The sequence below is a fragment of the Podarcis gaigeae genome, assembly GCF_964106915.1.
Source record: "Podarcis gaigeae genome assembly, chromosome: 13".
In the NCBI taxonomy this organism is placed as follows: Eukaryota; Metazoa; Chordata; class Lepidosauria; order Squamata; family Lacertidae; genus Podarcis; species Podarcis gaigeae.
Window position 1 is genome coordinate 36,778,249 of NC_139689.1, and position 13,395 is coordinate 36,791,643.

Here is a 13,395-nt window from a genome sequence, read left to right on the forward strand (position 1 = left end):
CGTGGCCGACTCTGGGTTTGCGACGCTCATCTCACTTTATTGGCCGAGGGAGCCAGCGTACAGCTTCCGGGTCATGTGGCCAGCATGACTAAGCCGCTTCTGGCGAACCAGAGGAGCGCACGGAAACACCGTTTACCTTCCCGCTGGTGCGGAACCTATTTATCTACTTGCACTTTGACGTGCTTTCAAACTGCTAGGTTGGCATAGATCCCCCAACAAAATATTTGAGGTGGTCAGCTCCACTCCCCAAAAAAAGTTGATGGGCATGGCTATTCAAATGGTGTGTGCGCCATGTGATCGGTTATGTGGGGTGGAGCATACCTGGGGCCCCCAATATTTTATTCAGGTTGGCCCCCCTGTTTCTGGGCATTTGGTCACCCTAAGCTAGGCTAGTGAGTGAACAATGGACACCTTTCCCATGTTCTGAGGCATACCTGAGTTATAGGTAAAAGGTAAAGGTAAAGAACCCCTGGGCGGTTAAGTCCAGTCAAAGGCGACTATGGGGTTGCGGCGCTCATCTCACTTTCAGGCCGAGGGAGCCAGCATTTGTCCACAGACAGCTTTCTGAGTCATGTGGCCAGCATGACTAAACCACTTTTGGCGCAACAGAACACCGTGACGGAAACCAGAGTGCACGGAAACGCCATTTACCTTCCTGCCACAGTGGTACCTATTTATCTACTTGCACTGGTGTGCTTTCAAACTGCTAGGTTGGCAGGAGCTGGGACAGAGCAACGGGAGCTCACCCTGTCACAGGGATTCGAACCTCTGACCTTCCAATCAGCAAGCCCAAGAGGCTCAGTGATTTATTTATTTTTTAAAATATTTTTATTAATTTTAAGAAATACAGAAAAAAGAATAAAGAATAGTTATAAGAAAATAGAATAGAAGAATAACAAATTTCCATGTTCTTTTCCCATCCAATCTAAAGGACTTCCCCACATCCTCCAAACCCTGCGTTCTCTGTCATATAAAACATCAGCAATTTGTTAACTTATTTCAAAACTTATTGTATCTTCCATTTTATCATGTTCCCTGATTTCAATTTTACTATAACCCAATTCTTGTATGCTTTGTATTAAACACAATAAAGTTATTTCATTATTTTACCTCTAAATTCTTGTGTCTTAATTTTCATTTCATTAACTTACATTTGCTGAAGCTAGAGTTTCCTGAAAGGTGCATTTTTTTAACATTCATACAGCTTATAGTGTTTTTTCAAATAGTCCTTAAACTTTTTCCAGTCCTCCTCAATTGTTTCTTCTCCCAAGTCTCGGATTCTGCCAGTCATTTCAGCCAATTCCATATAGTCCATCAACTGTGATTGCCATTCCTCCAGCGTGGGTAAATCTTGTGTCTTCCAATATTTTGCAATCAGGATCCTTGCTGCTGTGGTAGCGTACATGAAAAAGGTTCTGTCCTTCTTAAGCACTCTCTGGTCTACCATGCCCAGAAGGAAGGCCTCTGGTTTCTTAGGTAAGGTAAATCTCAGTACCTTTTTTAGTTCATTATGGATCATTTCCCAGAAGGCCTTCACTTTCGGGCAGGTCCACCAGAGATGAAAGAATGTCCCTTCCGCCTCTCCACATTTCCAACATTTATTGTCAGACAGATGGTATATCTTAGCTAGCTTGACTGGGGTCATGTACCACCGGTATACCATTTTCATAATATTTTCCTTCAAGGCAGTGCATGCCGTAAATTTCAAACCGGTGTTCCATAACCTTTCCCAGTCTACAAACATAATGTTGTGCCCCACGTCCTGCGCCCATTTTATCATGGCGGATTTGACTGTCTCATCCTGTGTATTCCACTTAAGCAGCAAGTTATACATTCTCGAAAGTAATTTACTTTTTGGCTCTAACAATTCAGTCTCTAGTTTCGATTTTTCCACCTGGAATCCAACCTTTTTATCTATTTTAAAGACCTCCTGAATTTGCGCATAGTGCAACCAGTCTCGCACCTTAGTTTTCAGTTTTTCCAAGCTCAGCAACCTCCAATTGTCTCCAATTTTTTCAATTATTTCCCAGTATTTAGGCCAATGGGCCTCCATGTTAAGTCTCTTACGTGCCTTGGCCTCCACCGGTGAGAGCCACCTCGGAGTCTTACTCTCCAATAAGTCTTTATATTTTGTCCAGACCATCAAAATTGCTCTTCTGACAATATGATTTTTAAACAATTTGTGCACTTTAACCTTGTCATACCACAAATATGCATGCCACCCAAACGCATTGTCAAACCCTTCCAGATCTAGGACGTCAGTGTTGTCCAATAAAATCCAATCTTTCAACCAGCAGAAGGCTGCAGATTCATAATATAACCTCAAGTCTGGCAGGGCAAATCCCCCTCTTTCTTTTGCATCAGTTAATATTTTAAACTTTATTCGGGGCTTTTTGCCCTGCCAAACAAACTTAGAAATATCCTTCTGCCACTTTCCAAAACATTCCACCTTGTCCACGATCTGTAGGGCCTGAAACAAAAATAACATTTTCGGCAATACATTCATCTTTACAGCAGCTATTCGGCCTAACAAGGAAAGTTTCAATCTTGACCATGTTTCCAAATCTCTTTTGATTTCTGACCAACATTTCTCATAGTTATCTTTAAACAAATTCAAATTTTTGGAGGTCAGGTACACCCCTAGGTATTTTACTTTTTTAACCACATTCAACTCCGTTTCTTTAGAGAACTCATCTGTTTCTGTAACTGTCAAATTTTTTGCTAAAACCTTGGTTTTTTGCTTATTTAACTTAAACCCCGCCACCCGACCAAAGTCAGAAATTAATTCTAACACTCTTTTAGTACTGGAGACTGGTTCCTGTAATGTTAATACCAAGTCATCTGCAAATGCTTTCAATTTATATTGTTTCACTCCGACCTCAATTCCTTGAACCAACCGGTCCTTTCTAATCATGTTTAGCAACACCTCCAGAACTGAGATAAACAATAGGGGGGATAGGGGGCACCCCTGACGTGTCCCTTTTTCAATTTTAAACTCCTCTGTCACCACATTGTTTACTATCAATTTAGCTTTTTGTTCTGTATAGATTGCTTCTATACCATTTTCAAACCCCCGCCCCACTCCCATCCCTTCCAAATTTTTCTTCATGAACATCCAAGAAATATTATCAAAGGCCTTCTCTGCATCAATAAAAATTAAGGCCGCTCTAGTATTAAGATTTGTTTGTAGAAGTTCCAAAATGTCAATAATGTTTCTTGTGTTATCAAACAAATGCCTACCAGGGAGAAAGCCAGCCTGGTCCTTATGGATCACTTCATTTAATACTTTTTTAAGTCTACTTGCCAAAATATCTGCAAAAATTTTGTAATCCACATTTAGGAGTGAGATGGGACGGTAATTCTTAAGTTGAGTCTTTTCAGTTTCTAGTTTAGGTATCAATGTGATGAAAGCTTCTTTCCACGTTTCCGGTGCCTTCCTTCCCTCCATAATCTGGTTACAAACCTCCATCAAGGGTTGTATCAAATAGTCCTTTAAAACTTTATAATATTTGGAGGTTAGACCATCAGGGCCTGGAGACTTGCCCAATTGAAGATTCTGAATGGCACTTTCAATTTCTTGCTGTGTAATGTTACAATTCAGGTTTGTTCTCATTTCCAGGGGTATTTTTTGTAATCCATTAGTTTTAAGAAATTGATCCACCTCGGAAGCTTTTTGCGGCCCTTGTGAGTAGAGTTCTTTGAAGTACCTCTGGAAACACTTTCTAATTTCCTCGGGTTTCTGAACCATTCTCCCTTCAATCTCTAGATTTGTAACTGTATTAAGCTTTTGTCTCTTTTTCAACTGCCAGGCTAGCAGTTTCCCACACTTATTCGCCGATTCGAAGGATCTTTGTTTCATTTGTTTAATTTTCCATTCCACCTCTTGATTTATCAATTTTGAGTATTGCGCCTGGAAAAATTTCACTTCTCTTAGCACATCCTTCGACTTAGGCCTAGATCTTAATTTTTTCTCTCCTTCTCTTATTTTCTCCAATATCTTCTCCTTCTTTTCATTCCAGAGCCTTTTCTTAATCGTGTTTTGTTGTATTAGAAACCCTCTCATAACTGCCTTACTTGCGTCCCAGATTGTTCTTTTTTCCACGGTGGTATTCAAATTTATCTCAAAATAGTCCTTTAAAGTTTTTTGGGCCTTCTTAACAATCTCCTGATCTCTTAATATAGTGTCATTCATTTTCCATCTGAAGGATCCGGTTGTGTTTAGTCTCAATTCCACTTTCAAAGCATTATGGTCGGAGCAGGTTTTTGGGCAGATTTCCACTTTTCTAAATCAGTGATTTAGACCACAATGGCACCAGCGTGCCAGGTAGAGGAATAATTTTATTATTTATACCCCAGCCACTCTAGGCAGCTTCCAGCGCATATGAAAGCATAATAAAACATCAAACATTAAAAACTTCCCGATACAGGGCTGCCTTCAGATGTCTTCTAAAAGCTGTGCAGTTCTTTATCTCCTTGACACCAGGTGGGAGGGCTTTCTATAGGGAAGGCGCCACTTCCAAGAAGGCCCTCTTGCCTTCAAATATGCCAATTGAAAGCTTGCAGAACATGACTGCAACATCTACTGAGTAGTGGCAGCTTCCGGACAGGACTTGGGAGTGGGGCAGAAGCCCAGGGCCCCCGTTCAGCAGCATGAGGATGCCCCTCCCAACACATCTTGAAGTACACAGTACCTGCTAAAGCCACTTCCACCCTTAGGAGGAGGTAGGGTTGCGGGCTTCACAGCTCCTTCACGCGTGCGGTGGGTAGAGGCCAGCCCTGCGCGATTGGAGGGATTCCCGGCCATGTCACCCCCTAGCCAGCCAATCGGGATCTCCCTCTTTGCCACCCGCCAGCTTTTTCTCCCACCCTCCCACCCTATAGGTTTTCATTCCTTGACCTTGCTATGGACCTTGGATGGTCACCACTGAGGAACCTGGTAGGAATTTTTCCACTTGGCAAATTGACACCAGCCACTTGGTTTTCACCTACCTCATAGCAAATTGTCACAACTTTCTGGATATTGGCGGTGTCAGGGGTTCAGAAGGAGAGACACAGGAGGGGGAGCAAATGGAGAGTGAGGAGGAGGAGTACGAGGGGGGCGCAGGCAGTGACAGTGGCCAGAGTTATTCCACAAGCCTCTCTAGCGAATCGGAGGACTCACAGAAGGGAGCGCCGGTGGCCAGAGCAAGGGAGATTCCAAGGGAGAAACCTCAAGAGGGAGGGGCCAGCGGGGAGTCCCTGAACAGCAGCTGGAGATCAGGGCCAGCGTCTCCACCAGAGCGCAGTGGGGAGGGGGAGTCCCAGGAGTCGGGACCAGTGTCCTCACCACCAGAGGGAGGAGAGGAGTCAGGTTTGGCAACACCCACATCAGGAAGCGGGGAAACGGTCAGAAGGAAAGTCACCGGCTGGGCGCGCGCGCCAAGTTCAAATGTACAGGAGCGCGGCACAGCGGGGAGCCCGGGAAGGGAGCCAGGTCCTAAAGCCCGCCGGAGGGAGGGGCAAGACTCAGGAGGCTCCGCGTCAGAGGAGTCCAGGAAGGAGGGAACCCCAGAGGGCAGAAGGACCCAACGCAGGAAAGAGCAGCGCAAGAGGTGGAGCCGGGCTAGAATCTTAAACGGGTGTGGGTGGAGCAGTGAGTCAGAGGGGACTTAGCCGGTCTAGCGTTAAGACGTGGGCCTGCGCGCCCAGAGCTTGGAAATGGAAACTAAACTTCAATAAAGACTTTTGTATATAATATCCACTGGGCGTTGGTCCTCTGTGAGCTGGGACCTAGCGGCAGTCCTGACAGGCGGTTAGGCATTGGTATAGTTCTGCAGCTGGAAGAGGGGAGGTAGCACCATCACCTGCCCTGCATATTGAAGGGTAGTCCGTTAAAGGATTCTGGGGGCATGGCCCTAACTGAAGCCTAGGGAGGTTAGGGCCTAAGGCACACCCCCTATTGGTAACCCCAGGGGGGTTCCTAGTTGATGTGCATCAGCAGGACTCCCCTGACTGGTGGTTAACCCTTCCCGGACTTCAAGCAGACGGGCTGAAGTCGGATATAGTTGGTTAGGACCAATGCCTAAGCCAATACCGCTCATCACCTGTAACCAATAAAGTTGTGGCCTTTTTTTAGCCCATTAACCTTAATAATTGCATCATGTGTCATTATTTCCACCTGGGGGAGTCGGGAACTAGCCACGCAAAGTATATTTGTGCCTGGAGGGGGGGGGGTATAAGGCCATTACATCCAGAGTCTACAATTACCTTACTGCCATTAGGAGATGTTTTGCTCTCCGTGGAATTTGATTCCAGTTTCTCTCCAGCCCACTGGCTGGTTCTCTTGGAAGAACAGAGCTCTCCTATGAGCAGCGTTTTGGTGACGTTCCGTTTTAATAGGGAAGCTGCCGTTTCAGAGGGTGCGAAGAGGTCTGCCAAAAACCAAGGTTGTGCACACATTACCAGCGTGAAATACAGCTAACACTGTAAAGATATTAAGAACCTAAGAATAACGTTGCTGGATCAGGCCAATGGCCCATCTTGTTCACACAGTGAATAATAATAATAATAATAATAATAATAATAATAATAATAATAATAATATATTTATACCCCACTCATCTGGCTAGGTTTTCTTTTAAAGCCATCCACTGCTTCCTGCTGGAGGGAGTTCCATAGTCCAGCTACATGCTGCACGCTTTCTTTTACCTGTCCTGGATTTTCCAACCTTCAGCTTCCAGCCCCGGGAGGCTTCGTAAGAGCTGCTCCAGAGGAAGAACTGTGAGGGGAAAGAGACCTTCTATTCCTCATCAGGCAATGGCGTTTCTATCTTCCTTCCCCGACCCAGCCTTTCCTTGACCATGACCTTGACAACAGCAGCAGCAGCAGCAGCTGGCAAGAGAGGAGTTCAGAGATACATAGATGCATTTTTAATAGTTTTATGTGTGTCCTCGTTCCTCAATTTGATCCATTTGTATGCTTTGCGGTATTTTATGCATTGCAATTTGCTGGGTTTTTTAAATTGATTATAGAGATTGTGGCTGATAAGTGTAAGCTGTTTAATTATTATTTGCTGGTGTTTAATTTTATTGTTTACTATTAGATTCTGATGGCTTGTTGAATGTCGCTTTGTTTGATATAAGTTGTTTATTTTAAAGCTATTGTGACTTTTTGCATTGGATCAGATTGTTACTATGAATGCTTGATGTTTTTATATGTGTTGGAAGTTGCCCAGAGTGGCTGGGGAAACCCGGCCAGATGGGCGGGGTACAAATAAAAAATTATTATTATTATTATTATTATTATTATTATTATTATTATTCCTTGGATGTCCACGGGAGAAAACAAACTCTTCTCTATCCTCTTTCTCCGTTCCATGAATAATCCTTTAAACTCCTATCCTGTCACTTTTTGCTCACCTAAAAAGGCCCAAACACAGCAACCTTCATAGGAGAGTCGCTGCATCCAATTGATCGTTTGGGTTGCCTTTCCCAGGTTTTCTTAATTCTGATTGAAGCTAGTTTCTTTTTCGGGGGGCTGGGGCACACCAGCATGCAGCATTTCTGTAAAAAATGACATCATAGAAACAGGATAGCTATGGTGGTCTTGTAGTGAGGTTAAGGATTAGTGGAAAATGATATACAATAAAATGAAAAGGATGTTTAAAATAACGTTCATTTGGGGGGGAAAACCCTTAGGTTTTTTTTTTTAATTCTTAATTCTAGGGATAGAACTACCAAAATTGTTTAGAAATTTATTCATACAGTGACAAGAATGTTACTTGCTCCAAAATGGAAAGAATAAGAAGTCCCAACAAATGAAGAACGGATCCCAAAACTTATGGAATATGCAGAAATGGCAAAGCTTAACAGAAGAATAAGATATGAAGCTGACAAACTTTTTATAAAAGAATGGAAGTGGTTGATTGCATATTTACAGACAAATTGTAAACAGATAAAATCACTGGCAAGATTATTGTAACAACCTGCAGCTACATAAGGTTATATATTTAAAGAAGATAAATAAATGAGCAACTTAAGTAAATTTGGATATGCAGAAGATATTAAAAATAAATTTAAGGAACCGCAGAAAGAGGGGGAAGGAAGTCAAGTCCTTTAAAATGTTAAAATGACTGTAAAATTGGTGAAATGTATATATCTGAAAAGTATAAATAAAATTTAGAAAAAGAAATAGGATAGCTATGGATTGTGAGTTATGTTGTATGTACACCACTTTCCAAAGCCAGCAGTGGGAGCACACTGAATGCAGAGTAAACAGCAGTGTGTACACAACCAAAAACAACCTTCGTTCCACAATTTGTTTTACACCTTTTAGTAGCCACCATTTCCTCAATCTGCTGCTGCCTGGTGGAGGTTTTTTAAGCTCAAAAGGACATTGTACTCTTTCCCCTGCTCCTAAACCTGTTGCTGTGAGATGAAGCACCTGCTAATGTACATTGGAGCATGCCTCGTAGCACAACCTTTCTCCGTGGCACATAAATGCTTCACTTTAAAAACAAATGTGGGATCCTAAGGACTCATTTTCATTAGAGGTTTTAAAAGAGAGACTTGATAGCTGCTTAGAATTGTAGTGTTGGAAGATAACTTTTGTGAAAAGACCAGAAGCCTTTTTATTAGGCATTTCAGGTCAGGATTTGCCAAAAGAAAAGAAAAAATTCTTTATCTATGCTACAACGGCGGCTAGGATATTACTAGCCCAAAGATTGTTTGCAAAAGGCTTGTCAACAAAGAAAAGTAAAAGACAAAAAGACAGTAAAAGGTAAAGGTAAAGGACCCCCAAATGGTTTAGTTAAAGTTAAGTCCAGTCAAAGGCGACTATGGGGTTGTGGCACTCCCTCAGCTTTCAGGCTGAGGGAGCCAGCGTTTGTCCACAGACAGCTTTCTGTGTCATGTGGCTAGCATGACTAAACTACTTCTGGTGCAACATAACACTGTGACGGAAACCAGAGTGCACAGAAACGCCGTTTACCTTCCCGCTGCAGTGGTACCTATTTATCTACTTGTGTGCTTTCGAACTGCTGGGTTGGCAGGAGCTGGGACAGAGCAACGAGAGCTCACTCCATTGCGGGGATTTGAAACGCCGACCTTCTTATCGGCAAGCCCAAGAGGCTCGGTGGTTTAGTCCACAGCGCCACCCATGTCCCATAAAGACAATAGGTATATATTTGGTATGTACCAAGAGGAAGTCGCAAAGGATAGGTGCCACCACAGTAAAGGCCCAGTTCCTATATCATACAGAACAGACCTCCTGAAGAGGAGGCATCTGCAGGAATCATAGAATTGTAGAGTTGGAAGGGACCACGAGGTTCATCAAGTCCCACCCCCTGCAAGGCAGGAATCTTTTGCCCAAAGTGGGGTTCAAACCCACAACCCTGATATTAAGAGTCTCATGCTCTACTGACTGAGCGGTGGACAACCAGCTATGTACACAGGTGAGACAACCTTCCTTTTTAAAGCGATGGTGCACCAACCATTACAATGCCTCCACCGTATCTCTAGCTGCGTCCTTGATCAAGCAAGGAAACATTCCAAGTCCTGTATTCAATGTCTCCTTTGTTGGGCTCAAAGCAGCTCCAGATGGCTGGCTCAGCTAGGTGGGCTGGCACGGTTGCCCAAACTATTAAGAAAAGAATTGGCTCTGCCTGGGTGCAGTCAGGGAGTAAATGTACCACTGGCGAAACAAGAGCTCCCTATTATTTGCCCCAGCAAGATCACCTTGAGAAGAAGAAAGCATTTCTTGGAGGTTACGCCCCCTCTAAATTTGATATAGTGCAGCACAAGCTGCTGTTCACATCAACGTCAACAGCCTAAAACTGGAGTAGCCCTCCAGAAATTCCTGGGTTCACTACAGCCAGTATTCAGAGATGTGGAGATGTGGGGCCCAACCAAATCGGAAGGGCACCCCATTGGCTAAAGGTAAAGGTAAAGGGACCCCTGACCATTAGGTCCAGTTGTGGCTGACTCTGGGGTTGCGGCGCTCATCTTGCTTTATTGGACGAGGGAGCCGGCGTACAGCTTCCGGGTCATGTGGCCAGCATGACTATGCCACTTCTGGCAAACCAGAGCAGCCCATGGAAACACTGTTTACCTTCCCGCCGGAGCGGTACCTATTTATCTACTTGCACTTTGACGTGCTTTCGAACTGCTAGGTTTGCAGGAGCAGGGACTGAGCAACGGGAGCTCACCCCCTTGCGGGGATTTGAACCGCCGACCTTCTGATCAGAAAGTCCTAGGCTCTGTGGTTTAACCCACAGCGCCACCTGCATCCCCTAAACTGGAGTAGCCCTCCAGAAATTCCTGGGTTCACTACAGCCAGTATCCAGAGACGTTGGGATGTGGAGCCCAACCAAATAGGAAGGGCACCCCATTGGCTACCCCAGTCCAAAACAATCATGATAATAAAATAAAAACAGCAGCCCAAATACAAGAAGAATGGTTGGCATCCACCTGTCTTGGGAGTCCACAGAGGAGTGCACCTTTGTGGATGAAGTGAAACTGTTGGGACATTGCAGCACCTGCTGTGGCTGCAGAGACTGGTGTGGGAGAGAGATGTTTTGTTGCAGCTGGGGAAGATGAAGGCGTTTGGTTGGGCTGCAGCAGGGCCAGATTTAGGTTTGATGAGGCCCTAAGCTACTGAAGGTAGTGGGGCCCTTTACGTGTCCAGCTGTCCTTTGTCAACAACAAATTGCCGCTGTTTTTTGTGTTGAATATATGCTATATGGTAATTTATGGACCTAATAGGTATCTAAAGCCATTTGCTCATAACAAAATTTGTATTTTATCAAAGTAATTGTTGAACTGAAATATAATTGAGAAGAAGTCTGTTAATAGTGAAATACAATTAAGAAGAAGTATATTTTTGGGAGGCCCCCAAGAGTGTGGGGCCCAATGCTATAGCTTGTTTAGCTTATATGTAAATCTGGCACGGGACGCAGGTGGCGCTGTGGGTTAAAGCCTCAGCGCCTAGGACTTGCCGATCGAAAGGTCGGCGGTTCGAATCCCTGCGGCGGGGTGCGCTCCCGTCGTTCGGTCCCAGCGCCTGCCAACCTAGCAGTTCGAAAGCACCTCCGGGTGCAAGTAGATAAATAGGGACCGCTTACCAGCGGGAAGGTAAACGGCGTTTCCGTGTGCGGCTCTGGCTCGCCAGAGCAGCGATGTCACGCTGGCCACGTGACCCGGAAGTGTCTCCGGACAGCGCTGGCCCCTGGCCTCTTAAGTGAGATGGGCGCACAACCCCAGAGTCTGTCAAGACTGGCCCGTACGGGCAGGGGTACCTTTACCTTTACCTTTAAATCTGGCACTGATGCTAGGGGTGTGTGTGTGTGTGTGTGTGTGTGTGTGTGTGTGTGTGTGTGTGAACAATAGAGCTGGGCATGAAATGTTCTGCAAAAGGGCATGGCTGCTGGTGGTGTAAATGGCAATATGTTGCAAGCAGGGCCAGATTGAGGTGTGATGAGGCCCTAAGCTACTGAACGTAATGGGGCCCTTTATATGTCCAGCTGTCCTTTGTCAACAACAAATTGCCGCTGTTTTTTGTGTTGAATATATGCTGTGTTGTGTTGAATAAATATGGCCCTGGTCCCAGTCCAATGCTCTAACCACTACGCCAGTCTGGGTGGCGTCATTTTGGCTATGCATAAGTAGCAGCACTCACACCCCGAAAGTCTGAATTAGAAGGCATTATTAAGATCCTGGAGGGGGAGAAAACGTAACTGGCTTTGCCCGGTGCTGAAAGGGCAGCAAAGCAGTTAACCTGTACACACCCATACAGTCATTCCCCAGTAATGTGTGCAATGAGTGTACATTCTGCATACCCCGGTAACTCAAGAGTTGAGATGTACAATTCAACAAGTGTAAGCTCTTTCACACAAAGAATGAATGAATCTTTATTTGCATCAGCCATCAGCCGTAGCAATAAAACAACAATACGATATACAAAGAATATAAAAATAAAGTCACTTATAAAAAATACATATTAGGGTTTTGAATCAATAGTCAAACAGTGGATCTTATTCTGATTGCCCCAGGTAAAAACCTTGCTGACTTTGCTGTCACCTGCTCATCTTGATCTGCCAAGAGAAAGGACACTGTGGCAGTGGCTGGGCAACCTGGAATGGAGAATAAAAGAGGGGTGATAATCTCATTCCTCTAGGCTTTGTAAAGAGTGCAAGCCAGAAGGGCATGCGCCACCAATTCAGTACTGCCATCTCCACAGGGACGTAAGTGTTTTTCCTGTGGAATCTGTTGGAATCGTCCCTCAAATACAGCCAAGGGCAATGCATTCAATCTTGCGAGAATAAAAGCATGTCTATATTTTATAATTGCTAGGTTATGCAGATAGGGTGCCAGCGAGTCGAATACCATGGGCAAAATTTCCTTATTGTGGCCAAGTTGTTCTGATTCTTGATATCATTTAGGCGCTGACAAATTAGACTGTTTGCTTTACTAAAACCCAAAGTGAGTAGCTGTTGTGGTGATAAACCACAAGAGTGAAGTTTCTGATAGACAGTTTTAGTCCAGGCACTCTTGTGACAATCCTGCAGCACTGGGGATATTAGACCAGAGGGATTTGAGTTTAGGCGAAGCCAATAGTTAAGTGCCCTAGGCCAGATCCATAATTCTACTGAGGGAAGATTAGCCTCTAGGCGCAATGATGCATTTGGGACACAGGGTGGTACAGAGAAAATTTGCCTTAAGAACTTTGATTAGACAGCTTCTGTAGATCCAAGGTGAGGTTCACATAAAGACTTGCACATGCGTAACGAAGAGCCTTGTACCTCGGTTCAGTGTAACATGCAAGTGAGGCTTTGCTACAGAGTGGAGAGCTCCAACCATCATTGCACAAAAAGTCTTATTGTTGGTTTTGTTGTGTGTGTGTTTTATTATACAGGGTAACCTTCTCATCCCGTAGTTGGCATTGGGATAGAGGGCTCCATCTCACTAGTTGGCAAAGATTGTGGTGCTGTTCCATTCTTTCTAAGTGCCTAGAACACTTGCTCAACCTCAATGAAGTCTAATGACTGGTAGTAGTAGAAGACAGTAGTACTGGAAGCAGCCTTGTGTACATTTAATCAGATCCCCTGACCTAAATCAAGGAAGACGAAAAAAGAACAGGATTTGGTGGTGGAAGGGGAAATAAAAGTTTATTTGCTGCAACCAAAATCGATGCTGTTTTCTAATTTCTCACAAGAAGTCATTAAGCACTAACTCAAGAGAAAATCTCCCAATCAATGAAGATGGAGGAAAAACAGCTTTTCAGTAATTAATTGCCACTAACGGCTTCTGGGTTAATGACAACAAAGCAGTGAAAGCAACAAGAAGGGGAAAGCAATGATGTGCGGACCATCGCAGATGTCTGGGCCCAGCACCAGCCCGTGGCTTTCTTGGGTAGATGTCT